Below are 17,769 nucleotides of genomic sequence, written 5' to 3' on the forward strand. Positions count from 1 at the left end.
TGGTGTTGTCCTATTGTGCTCTCCCTATTGCGCAAGCGTGAGGGTCCCCGCTGTAGGGTTTGCAATATGTTCATGGTTTGCTTATTTTCTGCGTTGCGTGAGTGGTAGAAACACAAACACGGATAAGTGGGTTATGGCGTATGGGAGTAAAGAGGACTTGATACTTTAATGATATGGTTGGGTTTTACCTTAATGATCTTTAGTAGTTACGGATGTTTGCTAGAGTTCCAATCATAAGTGCATATGATCTAAGAATAGAAAGTATGTTAGCTTATGCCTCTCCCTCATATAAAATTGCAATAATGGTTACCGGTCTAGTTATCGATTTCCTAGGGACAAATAACTTTCTTGTGACAAAAAGCTCTCTACTAAAACTAACTTAGTTGTGTTTTTATATAAACAGCCCCTAGATTTTATGTACATGCTCTTTAGTATCTTGCAAACCTATCCTACCACACCTACAAAGTACTTCTAGTTTCATACTTGTTCTAGGTAAAGCGAACATTAAGTGCGTGTAGAGTTGTATCGGTGGTCGATAGAACTTGAAGGGAATACAAATCCTACCTTTATCTCCTCGTTGGGTTCGACACTCTTATTTATCGAGAAAGGCTACAACTGATCCCCTATACTTGTGGGTTATCAGCTTCCAACTAGCAAAATTTGTACCATCAAAGTAAGGACCTCTACGGTGATAGTTACCCTTGCTAGACGCCATAATCTCCTAGGTTGTGAAACCAAGGCTATGATCACCAAAGCTATGTAAATCAAGGCTAATGGAGACCAAAGCTCTGATACCACTTGTAGGATCGAATGTATGCCTAGAGGGGGGTGATTAGACTACTTGACCACAAAAAATCTATCCTTTTCCTAATTTTAGTTGTGGACGGATTTTAGCAATTAGCACAAATCAAGCAATCAACCTACACATGCAATTATAGGAGTATAGCAGTGGAATGTAAAACATTGCATATGAAGGTAAAGCGAAGGGTTTAGAGAAGGCAAACGCAATGGAGACACGGAGATTTTTGGCGTGGTTCCGATAGGTGGTGCTATCGTACGTCTATGTTGATGGAGACTTGAACCTGCGTGAGTCAACAGAGGGCTCCACCCATGAAGGGTCCACAAAGAAGCAACCTTGTATATCCCACTATGGTCATCGCCCACGAAGGACACTACAAAAAAACCAGTTCCGTGATGATACATGTTTTTCACACTAGGTCACGTTTTCTGTCCTGCATGTACACCCATGATGATTTTATGACAGAATCAAGATAGTGATATGTGTGCTATCGTAGAAGTGTTCCATGACAATACCGAAATTATCATCACGGAAGTGTCCACTTCACTGACGATAAATGATGCGTCATGGAAGTGTTTTCATCAAGGGTAACCGACATGTGGCATCCACCATAATGGGTCGCTGTTAAGCTATCAGGTTTTGGTTTGGATCCGATAACCCGTTAACAGCCCGGACCAATGGGGATTTCCCACGTATAAAATTCTCAATGGCTAGAGGAACCACATGTCGGCTCAGTGTTGGGAGAGATGTCATCCACTCATTGGATGGGAGGCGCCTATGATACGTCGACACGTGGCAAGGCCCAAGAGTGGCCCATTCAAGTGAAAAGGCCGGCCCGTTTGACTTGGTCAAAAGGTAGCGGGTCAGCCCATGGAAAGCCTATTAACGGCATGTTCGCATATAGCCCATTTACAGCCCGCTAACTCATGACCCGTTATGGCCTATCCGAATTAGGCCCAGTAGCGTCATCTGGGCCGTCCAATATGATTCCAGCCTATTGTAACTTCTGGCCCATGTATGGCCCATGATGTCTTTCGGCCCATATGAGGCCCTTTTGTAACCATGGGCCCATTAACGGCCCATGATGAAACTGGCCCATAATGAACAGTATATCGCTTTATACCCATTAACGACCCATTATTCCATTGGGCCGTTTTCAGCCCATGTTATCTTTTGGCCTTCTAAGGGTCCATTTATTCCTGGGCTCATTTCCAGCATTCGAATACTAACGGTACGTTACTGGCTTGTTCTGCTTGTGTGCCAAATTCAGCCCATGGCTACACTCAGTCCGTTTGTGGCCCGTTAATCCATTGGGCTGTTTTCGTAGCATCACCAAATATGGCCCACCAACGACCAGTTATGGCTATCGATAGAACGAAGACCGTTAAACATATCGGCCTTGTAGGATCGAAAGTATGCGTAGAGGGGGGTGATTAGACTAATTGACCCAAAAAATCTATCATTTTCCCAATTTTAGTTGTGGGTAGATTTTAGCAATTAGCACAAGTCAAGCAATCAAACTAGACATGCAATTCTAAGAGTATAGCAGAGGGAAGTAAAACATTGCATATGAAGGTAAAGGGAAGGGTTTGGAGAAAGCAAACACAGTGGAGATACGGAGATTTTTGGCGTGGTTCCGATAGGTGGTGCTATCGTACATCCACATTGATGGAGACTTCAACCCACGAAGGGAAACGGCTGCATGAGTCCACGGAGGGCTCCACCCACGAAGGGTCCACGAAGAAGCAACCTTGTATATCCCACCATGGCCATCGCCCACAAAGGACCTGCATGACTCGGGTAGATCTTCACGAAGTAGGCGATCTCCTTGCCCTTACAAACTTCTTGGTTCAACTCCACATCTTGATGGAGACTCCCAAGCGACACCTAACCAATCTAGGAGACACACTCTCCAAAAGGTAATAGATGGTGTGTTGATGATGAACTCCTTGCTCTTGTGCTTCAAATGATAAGCTGCGCAACACTCAACTCTCTCTCTCTCTTTGATTTGGCTATGGTGGAAATATGATTTGAGTGGAAAGCAACCTGGGGAAGGCTAGAAATCAAGATTCTTGTGGTAGGATTGGAATGTATTGATCTCAACACATGAGTAGGTGGTTCTCTCTCAGAAAATGTATGGTGGAAGTGTAGGCACGTTCTGATGGATCTCTCACACATGGAGAAGCGGGTGGAGGGTATATATAGCCTCTACACAAAATCCAACCATTACACACATTTGACTCATCTCGGTGGGACCGAATGGTTAAACTCGGTGGCACCAATCTGTTCAAAAAGGTGAACATTAGGAATCTCGGTGGGACCGATGTGCTAGGTCTTAGGGCAAACATCATCTCGGTGGCGCCGATTGCATCAACTTGGTGAGACCGAAGTGAAGCAATAAGGCAACAGAGAATCTGTCTAGCCAACTCAGTGAGATCGGTTGCATAACTAGGTGAGACCAAAATAAACGCAACAAGTCGTAGAGTGTTGTCAAGGCCATCTCGGTGAGATCGAGACCTGTATTGGTGTGACCAAACTGTTAGGGTTTCTAGCTATGGTTATGTCATATGAATTCGGTGGCTCCGGGTAGAAAGAATCAGTGGCTCCCTCGGCACTATCTGAAACCTCTCAGTGGTAGTGTCCTCATTGCCATCTTCAGCATCATCTCTCAGCTTCTCCTCAATAGATTGTATCTCAGTGACCTTGACATCGATATTGTACATTTTGTCTTCAACTATCCGCTCTAGGCTCTCCTGGTTCTTGGCTAAGTTGGCCAGACTTCGCTCAATCCTCACTGTTGCTTCTAGTAGATATGTCAACTCGTCTTGCTTTGATTTGAGATTGACTACTGTTGCATTTGGTGCATTTGTTGCCTTTGCTGCTTTTGCCTTTTCTGCCTTCTCTTGAGCCTCAACTAAAGTTGGATGTGAAGCATCCATCACCACTTCATTATATTGCTGAAGAGTAAGATGCTCTCTGTCAAGTAGATATGTGCCTGTACCAACCTTGGAGTTGATAAGCATCTGGATGTGTGGTGCATATCCACATGACCTCTTCTAGTCAGCAGCTGTCCTTTTGATTGTCTCAACAATCAGGCTCATGACTTTGAATTTTTGTGACATATCAAACAAGTGAAGCAGGTTGATGGAGTGGCCACGAATCATCCTCTCATCTCCAGATTTGGGCAACAAGGTGTGCCTCAAAATGTAGTTTATGGTGGCCAAACCAGCAAGCAGATAGTATATGGAGCCAAACTTGTCTGTATCTAAAGCTTCATCAGGAATGATCTTGTACATATGTGCCATAGTGTTATGGTCCATCCTAGGCTTCCCATATATATCAATGTCATTTTCTTCTTCTTTTGGGGCATTGATAAGAGTGTCCCACTCAGAGATAGATGACTGGTATCTTGTGCCCTCGGTCATCCACACAATTCTGCCATCTGGATAAAAGTGTGATGTGGAGTAAAACTGCATCACCATCTCATCATTCCATTTTGTAAGCTTTTGTCCAACAAAAGCGTCAACGCCTATAAACCTGAAGCTCTCATGAACATGGGAGAAGTAATCTTCATTGGCATTGATGTACTTCCAATCCTCCCATTTCATGTTGCTTATGATGGGCTTCCTGTCGAGCAGCACTGTCTCATAAAAGTCTAGCTGTTCACGGGTGTGGAAACGATAGTCACAAGTTGTTCTCTTCCTCGCGGAATATGGATCCACTTTCATCCATTCTATCAATCCACTATCCTTCCCGAGCTTTATGTTTTCAGCCACTAGATGTCCACCATCATGATCTGGAATCTTTGGCTTCAACTTTCTAGGCACTTGTGGCTCTTCATCCTCCTGAACTTCTGTCGGCGTCCTGGGAACGGGGGTCCCTAGACTTGCCTACCTGCGGCCCAAGGCGTGGCTCCACCAGCGGCCCTGTATGGCCCATCTTCATCAGCGAACACTCAAGACCCTCGCGAGGGGCCAAGCCTCGCGAGGCGGACGACGCAAGACCTCCTCGGGGGCGGCCTCGCTAGGCTGGCTCGCGAGGAGCAGAGAGATCAAGGCAAGGGGCACCTTGCGAGGTTCCTATAACGCAAGCCATGACGACCAAGGCCAGGTGAGCGCCAGAGCGCGCAGCGTACTCGTTTCCTCTTTGGTGCTAAAGAGGCAAGCGCAGGCGAGGAGTCCCAAGGCATCAGGCAAAGGTTTCCATATCGGTGCAATGAGACCAAGACTAGCAGGACGGCAGGACGGAGGTCACCGTGGAGCCCAGGACGGCGTCACCACCAGAGCCTTTGGCAGGCGAAGACCACCTTTAGTCAGGATAACTTGTACTAGTTGTCTCCCTTCAAATTTGGCCGTTGTTGGATCCCTTCCCGCCTACATTTGGGAAGAGGACCAGGGCCTCTATAAGTAGGACTAGCCACCACAGTAGGAGGCAACTGATCTTGGGCCATTCAGATCATCCTCAACCACACAAGCTCACCGAGCTCAAGCACACCTCTCCTCAGGAGGCTGATCTTCCCTTGTACATGTTCATCCACAGCCCAAGAGGCAATCCACCACACCACACTAGAGTAGGGTGGGGAGTCCTGGACTAAGGGGTCCTCGGACGTCCGGCCTATTGGGCATGGGCCGGACTAGTGGGTTGTGAAGATACATGACCGAAGACTCTCTCCCGTGTCCGAATGGGACTCTCATTGGCGTGGAAGGCAAGCTTGGCGTCCAAATATGAAGATTCCTTTCTCTGTAACCGACTTTGTACAACCCTAGTCCCCTCCGGTGTCTATATAAACCGAAGGGCTAGGTCCATAGAGGCGAAGAATCATAATCATAGTCATCCAGGCTAGACTTCTAGGGTTTTAGCCACTACGATCTCGTGGTAGATCAACTCTTATAATACTCATATTCATCAAGATCAACCAAGCAGGAAGTATGGTATTACCTCCATAGAGAGGGCCCGAACCTGGGTAAAGATTGTGTCCCCTGTCTCCTGTTGCCATCGACCTTAGATGCACAGTTCAGGAGCCCCTACCCGAGATCCACCGGTTTTGACACTGACATTGGTGCTTTCATTGAGAGTTCGACTGTGCCGTCCTCAAAAGGTTTGATGCCCCCTTCAATCATCTACAGCAATGCTGTCCAAGGAGAAGTATTCCTCCCCGGACAGATCTTTGTGTTTGGCGGCATTGCACTGCGGGCCAACTCACTTGGCCATCTGGAGCAGATCAATAGCTACGCCCCTGGCCGTCAGGTCAGGTTCGGGAGGTTGAACTACGCCGCGGATATCCGCGGAGACTTGATCTTCGACGGATTCGAGACCACGGCGGCCGCACCCCGTCACCATGATGAACATGACTTAAATCTATCATCGGACCATACCCAGGAGATAGCACCTGTAACTGCTCTGGCCTTAGATCTGGAGCAGATCGCACCATTCGAAGACGGGAAGCTCAACCCCACAACGGATGCCGCAGTCCCAGCGGCGTCAGAGCCGCACACAGACCCAACCTTGAGTGGAATCTGTGTCACCGGAGCCTCGGACTCGTTTCCGGCTACAGGTTTCGAACCATGTGCGTCCACGTGAGTCGAGCTCGAGCAGTCTTCGATCTTCGAATTCAGCTCCGCGGACATTTTTCGGCACTCGCCTTTGGGCGACGTGTTAAACTCGTTAAAAGCACTATCCTTAGCGGGGGGCTCGCAGTCGAATTATATCCGGTTCGAACTGGAGGCCGATGACAGAGAACTTCGCGTCCCACCCACCGCCCACTTCATAGCCACTACCGAAGATTTAACCGACATGCTCGATTACGGCTCCGAAGACATCGACGGTATGGACGACGATGCCGATGAGGAGCAGGGCCAAAACCCGCCGTTTACCGGACGCTGGACGGCCACCTCTTCTTACGACGTGTAAAAGGTGGATACACCTAAAAGAACTGACGAAGATGAAAAAGAAGATCCAGTTGAGGATGAACCTCCTGTGATATAGCCAAAACGCCAGCGTCAGCGGCGCCGCTCTAAGTCACGTCGTGGAAAAGACAGCAATACTGGCATGGGAGAAAACAATACTCCGGGCGATGCCGAAGACAATGAAGATCCCGTTGAGGAAACTTCCAAACAGGACGAACGGGAAGACGGGCAAGTCAGCCTTGATGAACAGGCCATACATGAAGACTCGGAGGACAGTAATTATCTTCCGCTCTCCGAGGATGAGGTGAGCGTTGGCAACGAGGATTTTATCATGCCTGAGGAACCTCTCGAGCAGGAGCGCTTTAAGCGCCGGCTAATAGCCACTGCAAGGAGCCTGAAAAAGAAGCAGCAGCAGCTTCAAGCTGATCAAGACCTGCTCAACGATAGATGGACTGAGGTCCTGGCAGCCGAGGAATACGGCCTCAAGCGCCCAGCCAAAAGTTACCCGAACGCAAACTGCTACCTCAGTTCGATGATGAGGTGCCGGAGCCCATACCATCATCGCACAATGTGGCTAACCGACCACCACGCGGTCGGGACAAAGTGGCAACCCAAGCCGAACACCAGCCCGCCCCACCTCACCGTAAAGGCAGAGATAAAACAGCTCGGGGTTATACATATGACCTTCGGCAGGACCTGGACAGTAGAGCAGGACATACCAGATCGATCTACGGATCGCGAGGACGTGCCCCGACACGCGGCAACGACTATCTAATCGGACGTGACAAGCCTAGTCACGCCTGGGCCGAAAACTACAGACAGACTCCATCGGAGCTACGTCACAATGTGGCCCGATATAGAGGCACCACACACCCTCTTTGCTTCACAGACAAAGTAATGGAGCACGAATTCCAAGAAGGCTTTAAACCCGTGAATATCGAATCATATGATGGAACAACTGATCCCGCGGTATGGATCGAGGATTTCCTTCTCCATATCCATATGGCCCGCGGAGATGACCTTCATGCCATCAAATACCTCCCACTAAGACTCAAAGGGCCAGCTCGGCACTGGTTAAACAGTCTGCCTAAAAACTCTATTGGCTGCTGGGAGGATTTGGAAGATGCCTTCCGCGACAACTTCTAAGGTACATACGTCCGGCCACCAGATGCAGATGACTTAAGTCACATCGTCGAGCAGCCCGGAGAGTCAGCCAGGAAGCTCTGGACTAGGTTCTTAGTTAAAAAGAACCAAATCGTAGACTGTCCGGACGCGGAAGCCCTAGCTGCCTTCAAACACAGCGTCCGGGATGAGTGGCTCGCCCGCCACCTCAGTCAAGAAAAACCAAAATCCATGTCAGCCCTTACCACTCGGATGACCCGCTTTTGCGCGGGAGAAGACAGCTGGCAACGGCAAGCCACGACGCAGTAAACACAAACATCGCAATGATAATGAAGGAACGCACGACATAACGGTCAACACCGGATTCAGCGGCCCCAAAGCCGGTCAATGGAAAAAGCCATTCAAGGCAAACAGAGACGGACCATCCAATTTAGACAAGATATTGGATTGGCCCTGCCAGATTCATGGCAACCTCGATAAACCAGCTAATCACACCAACAGAAGTTGTTGGGTCTTCAAACAGGCTGGAAAGCTCAACGACGAACACAAGGGGAAGAGGCCGCCCGGTGATAGCGACGACGAAGAGACTCACCAACCAAATACCGGGGGTCAGAAGCAATTTCCCCTGAAGTAAAAATAGTGAACATGGTATACGTGACACACATCTCTACAGGGGAGCACAAGAAGCGCTCCCTTCGGACAGAGGATCCTACTATGGTTACATTAGCCGAAGTACAAAGCGATCTTATTAAACCATATACCTTGTCGGCCATTAAGCCGCCTGTCTCCATTCAACAGGACGGACCAATTTCGGAGCTGGACTAGCAGTTCGGCTTCCGCCGTCCGCCTCATATACATGCGAAATTTGTACTGCGCATACATAACTATGCACTTAAAATACCCTGGGCATCGGCAGAAGCACAATACGGACGAGCCTACAAGTACTACCATAACCTCCTTCTTTTTTCTTTTCTAACAACTCTTTCTTTTTCATTATCCTTTACCACAAGTGGCTCAAAGGCTGGTCATCTCACGGACTCTATCGGAGTTCGGGTTCGTACATTCACCCAAAGGCTACTCCTGTTAAGGAGCCCCTTCACCGAGGAAAGGCGGCGCAGACGTGCGACAGGAGGTCCAAAACAACTTTTTGTAGACCGCACTCTCTATTCTGCGAGCCTATAAAGTGCCTTTTTCCTCAGCCGTCGACCCCTGGCATGTCAAATAGCCGGGTTGTGGCATTATTATCTATAAAATGACGATTGGCATATCACTCAGGTTCCAGTGAACATAATCCGTATCCAGTATTCACTTTTCTCTAAAGAACTGAATTTTGCTCCTTTGGTTGTTTCACACACGCACCCCGACATAACTTGCCAGGGGGTCGGTATGGGAACAAAATGAGTTGCCAACTAGTCCGAACTACTTTATAGCATACTTCGTCATCGCGAGTTTGGCCTTATATGCATCAGCTCCAAATCATGTCTTGGGTCAATACTTGGGTTGCCCGGCTCCTCTGCTTACTACCTTACGTTCCGCTCTATCGGCTAGGGTAGTAAAGGGAGAACTATTGCGATTGTGTTTCCGGTTCATTTGGTCAAACACCTCAGTAGAGAAAGCCGAAAACTGACTCTCATGATGCGGCGAGAGCTGGTCAACCACTCGATGACTTATAGGAATCTTTCGCGATTCCCTCTGTATTACACGAAGGACCTTTCTTCAGTTCATACTGATGACCCACAAATATAGGGGATCTATCGTAGTCCTTACGATAAGTAAGAGTGTCGAACCCAACGAGGAGCAGAAGGAAATGATAAGCGGTTTTCAGCAAGCTATTCTCTGCAAGCACTGAAATTATAGGTAAGAGATAGTTTTGTGATAGGATAATTTGTAACGAGCAACAAGTAACAAAAGTAAATAAAGTGCAGCAAGGTGGCCCAATCCTTTTTGTAGCAAAGGACAAGCCTGGACAAACTCTTATATGAAGGAAAGCGCTCCCTAAGACACATGGGAATTATCGTCAAGCTAGTTTTCATCACGTTCATATGATTCGCATTCGGTACTTTGATAATTTGATATGTGGGTGGACCGGTGCTTGGGTGCTACCCTTACTTGGACAAGCATCCCACTTATGATTAACCCCTATTGCAAGCATCCGCAACAACACAAGAAGTATTAAGGTAAACCTAACCATAGCATGAAACATATGGATCCAAATCAGCCCCTTACGAAGCAACGCATAAACTAGGGTTTAAGATTCTGTCACTCTAGCAACCCATCATCTACTTATTACTTCCCAATGCCTTCTTCTAGGCCCAAATAATGGTGAAGTTTCATGTAGTTGACGTTCACATAACACCACTAGAGGAGAGACAACATACATCTCATCAAAATATCGAACGAATACCAAATTCACATGACTACTAATAGCAAGACTTCTCCCATGTCCTCAGGAACAAACGTAACTACTCACAAAGCATATTCATGTTCATAATCAGAGGAGTATTAATATGCATAAAGGATCTGAACATATGATCTTCCACCAAATAAACCAACTAGCATCAACTACAAGGAGTAATCAACACTACTAGCAACCTACAGGTACCAATCCCAGACTTAGAGACAAGAATTGGATACAAGAGATGAACTAGGGTTTGAGAGGAGATGGTGCTAGTGAAGATGTTGATGGAGATTGCCCTCTCCCAATGAGAGGAGCGTTGGTGATGACGATGGCGATGATTTCCCCCTCCCGGAGGGAAGTGTCCCCGGCAGAACAGCTCTGCCGGAGCCCTAGATTGGTTCCGCCAAGGTTCCGCCTCGTGCCGGCGGAGTCTCGTCCCGAAAGCTTGCTTATGATTTTTCTTCGGACGAAAGACTTCATATAGCAGAAGATGGCCAACAGGGGGGCCCACAAGGCAGGGGCGCGCCCAGGGGGGTAGGGCGCGCCCCCACCCTCGTGGACAGCTGGAGGCCCCCCTGACGTATTTCTTCCGCTTAGCATTTTTTATTACTTCCAAAAATAACTTTCGTGGAGTTTCAGGACTTTTGGAGTTGTGCAGAATAGGTCTCTAATATTTGCTCCTTTTCCAGCCTAGAATTCCAGCTGCCGGCATTCTCCCTCCTTATGTAAACCTTGTAAAATAAGAGAGAATAGGCGTAAGTATTGTGACATAATGTGTAATAATAGCCCATAATGCAATAAATATCGATATAAAGCATGATGCAAAATGGACGTATCAACTCCCCCAAGCTTAGACCTCGCTTGTCCTCAAGCAAAAGCCGATAACGATAAATATGTCCACATGTTTAGAGGTAGATGTGTCGATAAAATAAAATACGGACATGAGGGCATCATGATTATTCTCATAACAGCAACATATATGGATATTGTCATATGATTCCTTATGCTCAAGTAATAATCTATTCACAATGCAAAGTATGAATCAGAAACTTTATTGAGAACTAACAAACTATAATCTCAGTCATTGAGGCAATTGCAATTTATCATAACATCAGAAATAGTCTATGTCAGATCTTTCTAACAAGTCGACATACTCAACTATCATTTAGTCTTTCACAATTGCTAACACTCACGCAATACTTGTGGTTACGGAGTTTTAACCGGACATAGAGAAAGATAGGGTCTTATAGTTTCGCCTCCCAACCTTTTACCTCAAGGGTAATGTCAACAATAATAGTTCATGCTAACTTACATCCAATTAGATATATCTATCAGGATCTTTCCAACACACTATGCTTGCCAAAGGATAAAATGTAAAAAGGGAAAGGTGAGGATCACCATGACTCTTGCATAAGGTAGAAGAGAATAATAAAAGATAGGCCCTTCGCAGAGGGAAGCAGAGGTTGCCATGCGCTTTCAGGGTTGGATGCACAAAATCTTAATGTGAAAGAACGTCACATTATATTGCCACTTGTGATATGAACCTTTATTATGCAGTCCATCGCTTTTATTTCTTCCACATCACAAGATCGTACAAAGCTTATTTCCTCCACACCAATCAATCGTACATATATAGAGAGCAATTTTTATTGCTTGCACCGATGACAACTTACTTGAAGGATCTTACTCAATCCATAGGTAGGTATGGTGGACTCTTATGGCAAAACTGGGTTTAAGGGTATTTGGAAGCACAAGTAGTATCTCTACTTGGTGCAAAGAATTTGGCTAGCATGAGGGGGAAAGGCAAGCTCAACATGTTGGATGATCCATGACAATGTACTTTATCTCAGATATAAGAAAACATAACCCATTACGTTGTCTTCCTTGTCCAACATCAACTCTTTAGCATGTCATATTTTAATGAGTGCTCCCAATCATAAAAGATGTCCAGGATAGTATATTTATTTGTTAAACCCCTCTTTCTTTATTACTTCCTATTAATTGCAACAATGACCAAAGCTATGTTTGTCAACTCTCAACAATTTTTAATCATCATACTCTTTCTATGTGAAGTCATTACTCTCAATAAGATCAATATGATCTCTTTTTATTTCTTTTTATTCTTTTCTCTTTTCTTTTATTCACTCAAGATCATAGCAAAGTAATCAAGCCCTTGACTCAACACTAATCTTTATTATATAGCTCACGGACTCGATTACATAGAGGTATCATAAAGCAAAACTCAAAACTAGATCATACTAAAACTTTATTCTACTAGATCAAAATATTACTAAAAGGATCGAACTAAGAAAAACGGTAAAGATAGGAGATATGGTGGTGATAAGATACCGGGGCATCTCCCCCAAGCTTGGCAGTTGCCTAGGGGAGTGCCCATACCCATGTGATTATATCTCCTTTGCTGGTGAAGGGATTGTTGATGATGTAGGCTTGTCATCCATCTTCCAAGGCATAGGCTCACCATCATAGAAGGATGATCGAGTCTCCGAGATCCTTAAATCTGCAGCCAAACTCATCCTTTTGAATCTATATTCATACTCACAGTTTTGGTTTTGCAGGTCATAGATTTGGGCTTGGAGGTGCTCGATTTTCTCGTGGAGCTTGAAGATGGCCTCCCCAATGTCCTTGGCATCCAGCTTGTGGTTGTTGGTGAACTCCGTGATCATTATGTGATTGGAGTCAAGTCCACGCTCCACCATCTCCTGGCACTTGAAAACTTGTTGCTCCTTTGCTTCAAGCCTTGTCTCCATGCTTCCGGTCCTCCGTGGTCCCTCAACATCGCGGATGTGCAGCAACCCATCACGCATCTCAATGGTTTGAGGATGTTGCAGCACCTCCGCGAGGTAGGGGTTGATGACCTTCTCGAAGAACTTGTCCTTGGGGGTGCTTGGAGACATCATGATGATCTAGATCTGTTAGAGAAACAGCTCGAAACAAGAATAGAGGATAATTGCGTGATACGGTGGTCAAAACCTTCGGGAGAATATATAATGAATTTTTACCGACCAAAATACGTAACGTGCAAGAAAACGGAGTCCGGAGAATGCACGAGGTGCCCACGAGGCAGGGGGCGCGCCCTCCACCCTCGTGGAGGCCTCGTGTCCTTCCCAGACTGCTTCTTATTTTCTATTTTTCTAAATATTCCAAAACGGAGGAAAATTGCCATTAGAACTGTTTCGGAGTCGGTTTACTTACCGTACCACATACCTATTCCTTTTCGGAGTCTGAAACATTCCGAAAAGTGTCCCTTATGTATTCCTCCGGGGTTACGGTTTCAATAACATTGGTTTCAACATTTATAGGATTACCTGAGATATAATGTTTGATTCTTTGACAGTTCACCACCTTCGGATTTGTGCCTTCGAAGTTATTAATTTTTATGGCACCGGAACGGTAGACCTCCTGGATAACGTAAGGACCTTCCCATTTAGAGAGAAGTTTTCCTGCAAAAAATCTTAAACGAGAGTTGTATTGCAATACATAATCACCTACATTAAACTCACGCTTTTGTATTCTTTTGTCATGCCATCTTTTAACTTTTTCTTTAAAAAAATTGGCATTCTCATAAGCTTGGGTTCTCCATTCATCAAGTGAGCTAATGTAAAATAACCTCTTCTCACCGGCAAGTTTGAAATCGTAGTTGAGCTCCTTAATAGCCCAATAAGCCTTATGTTCTAGTTCGAGAGGCAAGTGACATGCTTTTCCATAAATCATTTTATACGGAGACATACCCATAGGATTTTTATATGCAGTTCTATAGGCCCATAATGCATCATCAAGTTTCTTGGACCAATTATTTCTAAATCTATTGACAGTCTTTTGCTAAATTAACTTGAGCTCTCTGTTGCTCATTTCTACTTGACCACTAGACTGTGGGTGATAAGGAGATGCAATTCTATGATTAACATCATATTTAGCAAGCATTTTTTGGAAAGCACCATGAATAAAATGTGAACCACCATCAGTCATTAAATATCTAGGGACTCCAAACCTCGGAAAAATAACTTCTTTAAGCATTTTAATAGAAGTGTTATGATCAGCACTACTAGTTGGAATAGCTTCTACCCACTTAGTAACGTAATCAACAACAACTAAAATATGTGTGTATCCATTAGAGGCAGGAAAAGGTCCCATATAATCGAAGCCCCAAACATCAAATGGTTCAATAACAAGTGAATAATTCATAGGCATTTCTTGACGTCTACCAATATTACCAATTCTTTGACATTCATCACAAGACAAGACAAACTTACAGGCATCCTTGAAGAGAGTAGGCCAATAAAAACCGGATTGCAATACCTTATGTGCAGTTCTATATCCAGTGTGATGTCCTCCATAAGCTTCGGAGTAACACTTGCGTAGGATCTGTTCCTGTTCTTGCTCAGGTACACAACGTATAATAACACCATCTACTCCTTCTTTATAAAGATGTGGGTCATCCCAAAAGTAATGTCTCAAATCATAGAAGAACTTTTTCTTTTGCTGGTATGTGAAACTAGGTGGTATAAATTTAGCAACGATGTAATTAGCATAATCAGCATACCAAGGAGCAGTACGAGTAGTATTTATGACATTCAATTGTTCATCAGGGAAGCTATCATCAATAGGTAGTGGGTCATCAAGAACATTTTCTAACCTAGACAAGTTGTCCGCAACGGGTTTCTCAGCTCCTTTTCTATCAATAATATGCAAATCAAATTCTTGTAACAGGAGAACCCATCTAATAAGTCTAGGTTTAGCATCTTTCTTTTCCATAAGATATTTAATAGCAGCATGATCCGTGTGAATAGTTACTTTAGAATCCACAATATAAGGTCTGAACTTATCACAAGCAAATACAGCTGCTAAGAATTATTTTTCAGTAGTAGCATAATTTCTTTGAGCATTGTCTAGAGTTTTACTAGCATATTGGATAACATTTAATTTCTTATCAACTCTTTTCCCTAGAACAGCACCTATAGCATAATCACTAGCATCACACATAATTTCAAAAGGTAAATTCCAATCAGGTGGCTGAACAATAGGTGTAGAGATCAATGCTTTCTTAAGTATTTCAAATGCTTCTACACAATCATCATCAAAGACAAATGGTATATCTTTTTGTAATAAATTAGTCAGAGGCCGAGAAATTTTTGAGAAGTCCTTAATGAACCTCCTATAAAAACCGGCATGACCAAGGAAACTTCTTATACCTTTGATGTCCTTGGGACATGGCATCTTTTCAATAGCATCAACCTTAGCTTTATCAACTTCAATACCTCTTTCAGAAACTTTATGCCCCAAGACAATACCTTCATTAACCATAAAGTGGCACTTCTCCCAATTCAAGGCAAGATTAGTTTCTTCACATCTCTGCAAAACTCGATCAAGGTTGCTCAAGCAATCATCAAAAGAGGGTCCATAAACGGAGAAATCGTCCATCAAAACCTCACAAACCTTTTCACAAAAGTCAGAGAATATAGCCATCATGCATCTTTGAAAGGTAGCAGGTGCATTGCATAAACCAAAAGGCATACGTCTATAAGCAAAAGTACCGAAAGGGCCAGTAAAAGTGGTCTTTGATTGATCATCAGCTGACACAGGTATTTGAGAGAAACCAGAATAACCATCTAGAAAGAAAAAATGTGTATGTTTGGATAATCTTTCTAGCATTTGATCGATAAAAGGTAAGGGGTAATGATCCTTTTTAGTAGCTTTATTTAATTTGTGGAAATCAATTACCATCCTATAACCTGTAATAATTCTTTGCGGGATCAATTCATCTTTATCATTAGGAACGACAGTAATACCTCCCTTCTTAGGGACACAATGGACACGACTTACCCACTGACTATCAGCAACGAGATAAATTATACCTGCCTCAAGGAGCTTTAGTATTTCCTTTCTTACCACTTCTTTCATCTTAGGATTCAGCCGTTGTTGGTGATCACGAACTGGTTTGGCATCTTTCTCCAAATTTATTTTGTGTTGACATAGAGTGGGACTAATGCCCTTAAGATCATCAAGAGTATATCCAATAGCAGCACGGTGCTTCTTCAGACTTTTCAATAATCTCTCTTCTTCATGCTCTGAAAGGTAAGCACTAATAATAACAGGATATATCTTCTTTTCATCAAGATAAGCATACTTAAGAGTATCAGGTAACGGTTTAAGCTCAAACACGGGATCAACCTTGGGTGGAGGAGGATCCCCTAGGATTTCAACAGGCAAGTTGTGTTTCAGGATGGGTTCCTGTTTAAAGAATACTTCATCTATTTCCCTTCTTTCATTCATAAACATATCATTTTCATGGTCTAGCAAATATTGTTCTAAAGGATCACCAGGAGGCACGGCAATAGAAGCAAGACCAATAATTTCATCTTTACTAGGCAATTCCTCTTCACGGTGTTGTCTACGAAATTTAGAAAAGTTGAACTCATGAGACATATCACCTAGACCAATAGTAACAACATCCTTTTCGCAGTCTATCTTAGCATTAACTGTGTTCAAGAAGGGTCTACCAAATATAATGGGACAAAAGCTATCTTGTGGGGAACCAAGAACAAGAAAATCAGCAGGATATTTAGTTTTCCCACACAAGACTTCAACATCTCTAACAATTCCCATGGGTGAAATAGTATCCCTATTGGCAAGTTTAATTGTTACATCAATATCTTCTAACTCAGTAGGTGCAATATCATGCATAATTTCTCTATATAAGTCAATAGGTATTCCACTAGCACTAGCACCCATGTCACATAAGCCAAGATAACAGTGATCTCCTATTTTAACAGAAATAACAGGCATGCCTACCACAGGTCTATGTTTATCTTTAGCACAAGGTTTAGCAATTCTAGCAGTCTCTTCACGGAAATAAATAACATGCCCATCAATATTATCAACCAAGAGATCTTTAACAATAGCAATATTAGGTTCAACTTTAACTTGCTCAGGAGGTGTATAGGTTCTAATATTGCTTTTATGAACCACAGTTGAAGCTTTTCCATGATCCTTTATTCTAACAGGGAAAGGTGGTTTCTCAACATAAGCAGTAGGAACAATAGGATCATTATAAGTGATAGTCTTTTCTTCAACATTAATAGGTGCAGCTACTTTTACTTCTATGGGAGGATGATATTTAAACCACTTCTCCTTAGGGAGATCAACGTGAGCAGCAAAAGATTCACAAAAAGAAGCTACTGTCTCAGAGTCAAGTCCATATTTAGTTCTAAATTTATGGAAAACATCGGTATCCATAAAAGATTTAACACAATCAAACTTAGGTGTCATACCTGACTCCTTACCTTTGTCGAGATCCCAATCTTCAGAGTTGCGTTTAATTCTTTCCAATAAATCCCATTTGTATTCAATAGTCTTCATCATAAAAGAGCCAGCATAAGAAGAATCGAGCATGGAGCAATTGTTATCAGAAAGCCGAGCATAAAAACTTTGAATAATTATTTCTCTTGGGAGCTCATGATTGGGGCATGAATATAACATTGATTTAAGCCTCCCCCAAGCTTGAGCGATGCTTTCTCCTTCGCTAT

Source organism: Triticum aestivum, chromosome 5D, assembly GCF_018294505.1.
Source record: "Triticum aestivum cultivar Chinese Spring chromosome 5D, IWGSC CS RefSeq v2.1, whole genome shotgun sequence".
NCBI classification, from domain to species: Eukaryota; Viridiplantae; Streptophyta; class Magnoliopsida; order Poales; family Poaceae; genus Triticum; species Triticum aestivum.